This window comes from Panthera leo, chromosome A1, assembly GCF_018350215.1.
Source record: "Panthera leo isolate Ple1 chromosome A1, P.leo_Ple1_pat1.1, whole genome shotgun sequence".
In the NCBI taxonomy this organism is placed as follows: Eukaryota; Metazoa; Chordata; class Mammalia; order Carnivora; family Felidae; genus Panthera; species Panthera leo.
This window is the reverse complement of record NC_056679.1, coordinates 171,165,274-171,177,554: the sequence shown is the minus strand read 5'-3', so window position 1 is coordinate 171,177,554 and position 12,281 is coordinate 171,165,274.

Here is a 12,281-nt window from a genome sequence, read left to right as displayed (position 1 = left end):
TCCTTTGCTGTGCAGAAGCTTTTTTATTTTGATGTAGTCCCAATAGTTTATTTTTGCTTTTGTTTCCCTTGCCTCAGGAGACATATTTAGAAAAATGTTGCTATGGCCAATGTCCGAGAAATTACTGCCTGTGCTCTCTGCAGGATTTTTATGGTTTTAGGTCTCATATTTAAGTATTTAATCCATTTTGAGATTATTTTTGTATATGGTGTGAGAAAGTGGTCCAGTTTCATTCTTTTGCATGTAGCTGTCCAGTTTTCCCAGCATCATTTGTTGAAGAGACTATCTTTTTCTCCTTGCATATTCTTGCCTCTTTTGTCATAGATTAATTGATCATTTAATTGTGGGTTTATTTCTGGGCTCTCTATTCTGTTCCATTGATCTATGTGTCTATTTTTGTGCCAGTACCATACTGTCTTGATGACTACAGCTTTGTAGAATATCTTGAAAACTGGGATTGTGATACCTCCCTTTTTATTCTTCTTTTTCAGGATTGATTTGGCTATTCAGGGTCTTCTATGGTTCCATACAAATTTTAGGATTGTTTACTCTAGTTCTGTGAAAAATGCTGTTGGTATTTTGATAGGGACTGCATTAAATCTGTAAATTGCTTTGGGTAGTATGGACATTTTAACAATATTTCAAGTACAGCTCTTTGAATAATGTGATTTCAAACACTCTAGTCAGCTCAAGAATAGAAAGACATTATTGTTTTAGAATTGGTGTGCTGAATCCATCTGAATCATCCTTTTTGTTTGTTTGTTTGTTTGTTTGTTTGTTTAGAGAGAGAGGAAGAGAGAGGGAGGGAGCACATGTGAGTTGGGGTGGGGCAGAGGGAGAGAGAGAGAGAGAGACAGAGAGAGAGAGAGAGAGAGAGAAACTTAGGCAGACTCCACACCCAGCATGGAGCCTGCCATGGGGCTCCCTCTCAAAACTATGAGACCATGACCCAAGCCGAAATCAAGAGTTGGACATTTAACTGACTGAGCCACGCAGGCACCCCTGAATCATCCTTTTAAAATCAGTTTTTTAGTAGAAAGTGTTGAAGAGAGCACTCTTTGAGGCACTCTACTCTGTGACAAGTGGCCAGAAGCCAGGCTACACTGAGATAGGTCTAAAAATGGCCTATAAGGTACCAGGTAGCCGCACTTCACAAGTCACTCAGAATGGGTATTTTTGGAGGGAGAAGTGTCTCTCTCCTTAGTCCTAGCTCTGTGTAGTTCTCAGAAGTCTTTCTCTAAAGATTTGTGATCTAAATAGACTTCGGGCCTATATATCTATAAGATAATAAATCTGTGTTTGTTTTAGCCGCTGAATTTGTGGTAGTTTGTTACAGTGATGATAGAAAATGAATCCATCTCTTAGTCTCTCTGTCCCTTTTATCATCATTCTCATTTATCTCTCTTCAGTTATTTTTCTTGCCTGTCAAACATCATTTAAGACTAATAATAATAATGGCAACTTGTAATAAGTGCTTAAATGTGACAGGCATTAAAATAAATATGTTACATGAATTATCATATCTAATTTTCACATTCTTACTTGAGGTAAGTACTTTTATTTTCCCCATTTTACAAGTGACCAAACTAAGGCTTAGAAAGAGTAATAGCCCAAGGTCACATTGCAGTTAAATGACTAACATGACCTAAATACCAGCTGGGAATGCTTTATCCCTGGAATCAAGTGAAAATGGCTGGAATGCTGACAGTTTCTCAGCCTATGTAGAGCTAAAGCCCTTCTCAGGGATTTAGTCATGTACAACTTTTACATTCTTTTTGGTAGTTACTGTGACACAGAAACGTTTGAGAATTATGAGGGTTAGCCACTTTCTCCCAAAACTTGCTATCAGGATATAAATGAAAATAAGTCTCACCTCAAATTCTGCCACAAAAATGAACATTTATTAAACAGACGCTCATTAGTATAGTGGGCCAACACTGTTCATAAATGCATAATTTAGCAAGTTCTAATACTTTGTCCTTTCAGGTGCTTCAACCACACCTTGTACAAAAGGTTCACTTAGGCAGATATGACCATGTTTCGGAGACAAGATTCTATTACCTTTACAGATGTTCCAGGTAACCATCAATCCTCCTAAACTAATGGTGGGACACCAGACTTCTTAGAGATCAAACTAGAATGCTGTGAAAGTTAACTTTATATGTCAACTTGAATGGGCCACAAGGTGCCCAGATATTTGGTCAGATATTATTCTGAGTGTTTCTGTGACGGTGTTTTCATATGACAGTAACATCTTAACATAGATTGGTAGATTGAGTAGAGAAGATTCCCTCCATAATGTGGGTACAACTCATCAAATCATTTGAAGGACTGAATGGAAGAAAAAGGTTGACTCTCCCCTAAGTAAGAAAGAATTATTCCTGCTTCACTGCCTTTCACATTTAGACATTTTTTTCCCTGCCTTTGGACTAGAATGGAAACATTGACTCTTTCTGTGTTTTGTGTCTGTTAGCCTTCAGACTGGAACTACACTACGAGTTCTCATGGGTCTCCAACTTGCTGACTCACCTTGCAGATCTTGGGACTTGCCAAACTTCACAACTCCATGAGCCAATTCCTTATAATAAAATTTTGTAACACATACATTAAGACACACACACACACACACACACACACACACACACACACACACGTCCTATTAGATTTCTTTCTCTGGAGAACCCTAATATAGATTCCATCCCTAAGGGTGCAGGGTAGGATCCTCTCCAGAATCTTATATCTTGTGTATTAGTTTCAAAGTAATAAAGTATCACAAATTGGATATCTGAAATCAACAGAAATATATTCTCTCATACTTCTGGACACTAGAAGTTCAAAATCCAGATGTCAACAGGGCCGTGCTATTTGTGAGACTCTGGATAGAATCTTTACCTGTTCTGGTGGTAGCCTTCAATGCATGGCATTCCTTGGTTTATAGCTGTATAATTCCAGTCTCTGCCTCCATCATCACATGGCAGACTACCTGTGTAGGATTCTCTCTCTTCTTTTTAAAGGTCATCAGTCATTTTTGGCAACGGCCCTCCTAACTTGAGCATGACTTTATCTTATCTAATTACATCTGCAACAATCCTATTTCCAAATAAGTTTACCTTCTGAGGTACTGGGGGTTAAAACATCAACATGTGCTTTTAGGGGACACAGTTTAACCAATAATACTTGTTCATGCAATATCTCAACCAATTCACATATAATGACCTTTTAATTTCACCAATGAAATCCATTTTCAAAAATTCATTATGCTATTTAAGCTTTTAATTTCACCAAAGAAAATCCATTTTTGATGTGCTAATTATCAGTGTCATGCTAAAAGCCTCAGATGTTGATGGAGATAAGGAGAGCTTTAGGAACAAGCTAGCTGACTACCCTGCATGATGCATTTTTAGGTCAATAGTTTACCTCAGAGTTGAAGTTTGAATTGACTGGCATATACACAGTATCACAGTTTCTATGCTTAAGAAGTTTAAAGTAAATCAGAGATATTTTAATGTGTTCTTTTTTGTGCTACATCAACTCAGCTGCACATACATATTTCTCCATCAAGAAATTCACTCACAGGGGCATCTGGGTAGCTCAGTCACTTAAGCATCAGTCTCTTGGTTTCGGCTCAGGTCGTGATCTCATGGTTCATGGTTTTGAGCTGTCAGCACGGAGCCTGCTTGGGATTCTCTCTCACTCTCTCTCTCCCCTGCCACCCCTCCTCTGCCTCTCCTCTGCTAATGCTCTTTTTCTCTCAAAATAAATAAATAAACTTAAAAAAAAGAAATTCACCCACAGAAAACATTTTTTGCATTTGGTCAACTTTAGGCTGATTCTTTTGCTCTTAGGGTCTTACTCTTTGCTTCCTAGAACTTGTCAAAGTATATCCCTCCCAAACAAATCCGTTGCTCCTCCTAAGAAGAATCCTCATGATTCAATTTGTTCTTCCTCTCCATGTGAATATACTAGATGACCTACACTATTTAACATGAATAACATGTTTTATAGTCATAAACAATAAGACAAATTATAGCATGGCATGCAACTGCTGACAAAAACTTGGGATATTCAGTTAAAACTTGGTTAACAACTATTAACGGAAGAATAGCTATACTTTTCAGTCTTAGAAGAGAGTTGAAAGGTACATAAAATAATTTTGGAAAAGTCATTGCTTTTTTATTTAAATGGGGTGGTCAGAAATATGTGTATTTGAAATAACTTTAGAATAGTTTCCAGCAGTATGTCAACAAATGGAATTTAAGGAAATTCTAGTTACTGTCCTGCCACTGAGCAGATGTGCAATTTTGATAAGCCTCTATGCTTCACTTGCTTCCTCTGATGTTGGTAAATGATCTCTCCTTAACTAGTATGAGTATGTAGATACAACTATACCTATATCTATAGTACCAGTATCTATATTTGTGTCTACATGAGAGAGACATACATATGCAAACACACTCATTTTTGTAAACTATTTGCTATTGTTCATATTGTTCCCATCTCATGGCTCCCACAATTTTTTTTTTTTTTTTTAATTCTAAGTGAGCTTCTGTGTACCTACAATGAGACCAATATGCAATGACCAGTTGCCACTCAGGCAGAAATTTCTGTATACCTTTCAAAATAGATTTAGTCATTGGCCCACCACTCAAAAACTTTGTACTTTGCAATCTAGTCGCTAGATCCATAGGAGTACTACCCATCATTCGTGTTGAGGATTGGAGGTTTGAGATTGTGGTAAAAAATTGGATGATGCTTCACATCTGCCTGCCATTTAGAGGCTTTGTGCTTGAAGTGTGGTTAAAAGAATGTACCTCTGCAATCTGTCTGTAGAGGCTGTTCTGCAACAGAAAAAGCAAATTCAAGTGCCATCAGGGGTTAAGAAGCTAACACCTGAAAGAAGTGGACTCAATGGGGACTGTGGTAAAGTTGGACATGCATAATACTTCTAAAAACAGCAATTGTCTCTTGTCTCTACCCAATTGTTGCCAATAGTGATAAGGGCCCAGAGTTGTCACTTAACCCAGTATTTTTAAGTGAAGCTAGAAGTCTATACACTATGTATGAAATTTGCAAGTAATATATTATTGGTTCGACTTCTTTGAAAAATAAAATCCATCTCTGATTTTGGTCCATTTGTTGTGGAAAAAAAAAAAAAAACACGCCAGGTTGTAACTGGTGTTCTACACTGATAATTAAAACAAAAACCAAAATCTCCCTGACCATACTCTATTCATCCTGTTTGCTTGGCAAAGAAATCTGTTAACAGTTTAACTTAGAATTTCCTAAATGTATTTCAACATAAAATCTGCTTCTTTGTTGAGGAGGGTGTATGTGGACATGATATCTATAACTTTTTTTAAGCTGTTTCATGTAATATTTGGAGATAAACTGGAAACTGAGATCCTCTCTATGATCTTGGGCTCCATGTTTCTGTAAAGTTGTCCTTTGCTTGATGAATTAAGACAAAGCCTCAATTTCTATGTTAAACTCTGGGTTAGTGGTACCAGTAGTTTTTTCAGTAGCATCATTATTTTTTTTTCCTCAGTGGAGAGAAGAACTAGCACCTCTTCATAACTTTCTTTCCTGAACTTTAGAAGACCAGTGTCAGGGACTGGGCATAGAGGGAATGGAAAGTGACCACTTAACAGGTATAGGGTTTCTTTTTTGAGTGATAAAAATGTTCTGGGGTTAGATGGTTGCACAACCTTGAGAAAGTACTGGAAGTCACTGAATTATGCACTTAGACATGGATTAAATGGTGATTTTTGTTATGTGGATTTTACCTCAATTGGAAAAAAAAAAGCCTTTGGCACAGGGCCAAGATGTATATTTACCATAGAGGGGCATGCAGTATTAGATAAGGGTGCCATGTTTTGTTTTCTGAATAGATGGCTCCATTTTTCAAGTTCTTCTGTTGTGATTCTTAACCCCCCTAATAAGCAACCTAAAATTTGCTTGCTGATATTTATCTATTTATTTATGAGTTTATTTATAAGTTTATTTATTTTAAGTGATGGTTACACCCACCCTGAGGCTCAAACTTACAGCCCCAAGATGAAGAGTCGCATGTTCTTCTGATTGAGCCAGCCAGGCCCACCTTCTTGCTGATATTTAAATATTTCTTATCTATGCTTATAGGTGCTATGGTCTGAATTGTGAAACTGCCTCCTCCCCCAAATGCACGTATTGAAACCTTAACCTCTAATGTGACTGTAATTGAAGATAGGGCTTTTAGGTGGTTAATTAAGATTAAAAGAGGGCATAAAGGGGGACATCTGGGTGGCTCAGTTAGTTGGGTGTCCAACTTCAGCTCAGGTCATGATCTCATGGTCCTTGAGTTTGACCCCTGCATCGGGCTCTGTGCTAACAGCTCAGAGCCTGGAGCCTGCTTCAGATTCTGTGTCTCTCTCTCCCTGCCCATCCTCCACTCATTCTCTCATTCTCTCTCTCTCTCTCTCTCTCTCTCTCTCTCTCTCTCTCTCTCAAAAATAAATAAACATTAAAACAATTTTAAGAGGTCATAAAGGTTAGTTAATCCAATATGATTAGGATTGGTAGTCTTACTAGAAGAGGAAGATCTCTTGCTCCCTTGCTCCTTTGCTTCCCCACTCCCTCTCTCTGAATGCACTGAGTAAAGGCCACGTGAGCACACAGCAAGAAGGCAGCCATCTGCAAGCCAGGAAGAGGGCTCTCACCAGAACTGGATCATTCTGGCCTCATCTCATCTCAGACCTCAAGGCTCCAAATTGTGAGGAAATAAATTTCTGTTGTTTAAACCATCCAATGTATGGTATTTTGTTATGACAGCCCGCCATTCTCTTTCTAACAACTCCTAGCTGAGTGTCCATAGAGAAACCCACAAGAGAGCTCTATATTTCAAGGCAATGGAGTGCATCCAAAGTTGGCTGGGAGTGGCTATGTATCCCCATAGTGCTTTTCAGCATTAGCTTGTATACATTGTTGAACAGAACTTACGGTTTAGGCTGCACCACATGTATTCAGTCTTTTCTAAAAGACAGTTGTGATCAGAGCTGCACATAAAGTGACCTGGGTGTAAATCTGGAAAATGATGGATGGTCTATGTGTGCTTTGTATTTTCAGGGCTTTGTGTCCATGTAGTCTCTGTGGAATTTCTATGCAATTAAGTTAGCTTCATCAGTATCAACTGGGATCTTTGGAGGAAGATAGGAACTCTGATAACAAAATAGCCACTATTTTGCAAGGCCAGTATTAGGCTAAGCCATAAGCGTTCACTGCTTCCAAATTTCTTATCATTTCACTCTGTCCTGGTGGCAACATAGCACCATGTGGCCTATGTTGTGGGCTGCTACTTACAACACTGGGTGAAGCTGATTCCCTCGAGGACATGGTCCAGCTCCCAGTATTACATACTGCCATCCACATACCAGGGTTAAGTCTAATGTTGCTCCTTCCCTGGTGACCTTAGCAGTTGAAGAGCTACAATCCTACTGTGGATTTTCAGTGGTAAGGAGCACAGATTACAGCAAGGACATGTTTATTCAGCCAGTTTTCTATATGGGTAAGCCAAACAACAGGAAAATTGCCCAACATTCTCCATGGCCACATTCCTCTGTAGCATAAATTGTGCCATTGGTACATGTTAAAAGATTTTTTCCCAAATCTATATGTTGCTAAGGACTTTTATTATTCCTATTGTATTAACCTCTCGAGATCTTAGAGCTGCTTCTCTAATCCTGGAGTGTGAAGAAGGGAACACTTTAAGGGCGCCTGGATGGCACAGTCAGTGAAGTATGCAACTCTTGGTCTTGGGGTTGTGAGTTTGAGCCCCACATTCAGTGTACAGATTACTTAAAAATAAAGTATTTAAAAAAAAAAAAGAAGGAAACACTTCAGCATTGAGAAAACCCCAGTGGTCCCTCACACCCCTTGGATGGGAACATGCTCTCTATCCATTCACAATGAAGCAGGTACGTACACTAACCTGTCTTTCAAAACTGTTTCCCTTGAATATATAATCATAATAACTGACTTTTAAAGTTTGGCATAAAGTTTCACTTTACCAGCCTCCCTTTTGAATATTCAAGATAACTAAGTGAAATTTATTAATTCCTTGCCCAGAGTAGACTTATTAGTGTAAGATTTATATATACTGTGATTTTTGCTAAAAGAGCTCCTATTCAGTGATATTTTATGATTAAATAAAAAGGATAATCTCCTTTTACATTTTATTTTTAATTTAAATTTTTGTAGATATCATCTTCCCATGGTTCTAATATCAAACAATATGAAAGAGTACAACTTAAACATGCTCGTTCTCATTGCTTTCTTACTTCAGTGACCTATGTCTACCCTTTCAGACAACCATTTAGACTCATTTCTTTATATCCTAGATCAATGTTTCGCAAACTTTTTTCATCATCAATCCACCAAGCAGCCTTTGAAGACATTTTTTTTTCCTGATTAAATGAGGAAAAATTTTAAACCCAAAGTTATTAAATATTAAAAAATATTAAAACCCAAAGTTTAATATGCAGATATAGTGTATATCTGATTTTGCACTATGTAACTGTGCTTTATGTATAAAAATATTAAGATTTTCCCCCCACCCAACAACTAAGTTTTGCTCTGTTGGCGGTGATATAATGCTTTGAGTATGCATGTTCTGGATGTTTTATGCGTATACAAGTAAGTACAAATGCATTCTATTCAGCTTCTCATCACCAATTAACATTAATTATGATTGCTTCTTGAAATCACTGTCCCTCGATTCAGTGAGACTGCACTCTCATAGTTTCTCACTTCTCTGGCTACCATTTCTCAGACTCATTGTCTCATCCTCCTAGCCTCAAACTTTAGGTGTTAGTTTCTTAAGGTTTAGTTCTAGACTTTCTTTTTTTCTTACTAATATTCTCTCTAAGCAAAATTATCTATGCTCAAGTCTTCAACCTTCTGGAAAAGGACAATTTCCAAATGTATACTTTCAGCACAGACCTTTTTTCTGACTTCCAAGCCTGGGGATCCAGCAACTTAACTTCCTACTTCAACCTCTCCATTTGGATGTTTTATGGGGATCTCACCTTCAGCACATGAAAAACTGAACTCAGTCTCTTTTTTTCTTCTAGTGTAGTATACTTCCATGAATGGCACTACTACCAAAGAGAGACCAGGAGATCATTCTCTCTCATTCACTCTCTACATCTATTCCATCACCAAATTGCCTTGATTTTAATTCTTATTCTTTATGTTTTTCAACTTTATCTATTTCTACTACCATCATTCTGCACCTAACCACCACCACTTTCACCTGAATACCACCACAGCTTTTTTTAAAATGTTTTGTTTTTTTTTATTTTTTTGAGAGAGAGACAGAGAGAGAGAGAGCAAGAGCTAGTGGGGAGGGACAGAGAGAGCAGTGAACAATATGACTCTGAGCCAAGCATGCTCTGTGCTGATGGCAGACAGCCCCATAAAGGGCTCAAACTCACTAAGCCTTGAGAGCATGATCTGAGCTGAAGTCAGATGCTTAACCAACTGGGCCACCCAGGCACCCAACTACCACAGCTTTTTAACTGGCCTGCTAGGGTTCATTCTTGCTTCTCTTGACTCTCTTTCTACCCATAACCCAATGTGATCTTTTATAATTGCAAATAAGATCATATCAACCCCTGATTGAAAACTTTCAAGGGCCTTGCTGTTGGAATCAATATCAAGATATTTAATATGTCTTCTAATGCCTCAGATAATCTAGCCTCCTGATTACCTTAGCAAACCCTACTCTGTGTTGGGATTAGATGAGCTACACTTGGTCTCTTGAATTTTGCTCTCTTTGTTGTTTACTTGTGGCAATTATAAGCAAATAATTATGCAATGGGTAGTTTTATGTCTGTCTTTAATTGATTATAAGCCATGGCTGTCCTATTAGACTAGAGTCTAAGAAAACCCAAAGAAAAGCATTTTGAGTTGTATTCTATAGCGACACAAAAGCTGCTGTGTTCTCATAGGTCTGAAATCTAATCATAAAATGACATTTATATTTGTTATTGCCTCTTTCTGTTATCAAATATGATTCAATATAATAGTTGATATAAGGGAGATCTGTAGAAGATACAAAATGGGCACAGAAAAGAATGGAGCCTAATTAGCTCCAGGTAAATCAAAGACTTCACTGAAATTATGCTTGCCTTGAGTATTCTAGGTATGTGGCATCGATTTCTCCTTGTTATTAGCACAAGCATTCCCCCTTATGTATCAAATAGCCACCAGAGTCACTGCCACATCTTTCTTACCCAAGAATCCCATGCATTAGCCTGGGGGCAAAGACCTTTGTAGCCACCACTTAGCCCACACAGAAATTAGAGAAGGAACACGACACATTTGGCTATTCCAAAAGCAGAATCCAAAGCTACCACCAAGGCAGTTCTAACAGGAACACTTCCTAATCTCTGTACCTGAAGTCTCTGAGCTTCAGGTGCCTTTGATATTTTCCACTCTAAGAGCAGTTCTCTTCTAAATGCATTCTAGGCTGTGGTTTTATCCATTATTCCTTTCTAGTTGGTTTTCTTCAGGGATTCCTAATCATTTTGTGATTTTTTCTTTATTTTCAGGATTTTCAGATTCTTTTCTGTCATGTTTAGGTATTTAGGGCAAAAGTGTGTTCTCAGAGCACCATCTTGATCCAATATCTGGAGCATTCATTGTTGACATTTTTTATAAACAGTGAACCATAAAATTATGCCTAAGCCTGTTACAAATGTTTCTCAAGTGTTTCTGACTTTTTTCTTTAATTCTTTACATTGGTATAATGTTTCTGAATACATAAGGATGTTTCATCTGAATTATCTCATTCCTTCCTAAGACAACAATTTTTCACTATGCTTTTTAAAAATGATGTCTATTGTATGTTGGATGAAGAATAAGAAATACTGTTTAAAATATAAAATATGAACCTTGTTATATATTGCCCTAAAAATTGGCAAAAAAAGATTTTTCCTTTCTATATAGATTGGAAGCTGAATTTATGACAGATTAAAGGAGGGAGAGGCTGGAATCTGGGAAGCCAGCTAGGAGATTTATGCAGTAATCTAAGCACTATCTGATGAGACCCAGGGCTAAAGTGCCAATACAATGGACAAGAAGGTATAAATGAAAGAAATATTTCAAGGAAACACATGATAGGTCTTGGTGAAATGTTGGATATAAGTGATGGGAAGAGGCAGTCCAAGGGGATGCCAAGGTTTTCAGTGTAGTCTGCAGAAGACAGTGGCATTATTTGTGGACACAGAGAACTCAAAGGGAGTGTCTCCTACTTCCCAAGTGCACACACTCTCACACTGGTGCCTTGAAATAGTTGCTATAAGCCTTGAATTTAGTGTAAGGCTATTTCATCTTGGACCCCATTTAAGAAAGTTTATTCCTGGAAGTCCTAGAAGGATTTCATTACAACATCATTTTTCACTTACAACATGATTATGCAACTTGCATGTAATAGGAGAATCAAAAGTAAGGCTCCAGAGTATTGGTCTGTCCTGTAAATGAGCCTAAAGACCTGAAATCTGAAAGAAAATTTGGTGAACCTATAGATCCAAATTGATAAGAAATAAGAATACTAATAAAAATGTACAACATTATCCTGAATTAGTTTAGGTTTATGTTCACTGCCCCAAGAAAAATTACCAGGCACTGTTAGTAGTCGGATGACCTGATTAAAAAATACTGGGCAGATAAAGTTGCCTGTGGGATGGTAGATATTTTTGGACTTCTCAGCAAGATTCCTGGAACCATTCTGTTTTCAGCATGGCCGGGCTTGACCTCCTCTTGCAGTCCTTGGAAAAATAAATACCAACAGGTATGGCAGGGTGGGAGAGGGGTGAGCCAGCAGGGGAAAGGCTGTGCCTGGTTCTGGATCCCTAGCAGATCTATGGGTTCATTAGCATTGCCCTTTTAAGACCTGTCTTCCTAGCTTCATTCCCCATGGCCTCTAAGGAGCTTCAGTTTCCTAATTTATACTAAACAGCAAGAGGAGATGCTGTGGGACACAGCTGCCTGGCATATTCTCATCTCTGACTCAAATATGCTTTTTTCCTTGGCAAAACTTTTTATTCTGAAAGCAATTTCTCCTGTCCAAACTTGTTAGCATTTCCCTTTCGGTGGATAGATCTTAAGCTGCAACATTTCAATTGTGCCTGAGATTTTCTTTGGCTAGCCAGAACTAGTGTCTACCTAGTACTGTGGAGTCCCTTTTTTAGTCTCTAACAGCTGAAGACTAAAATCTTTGCTCAAAATGACTCTTTCTCAGATAA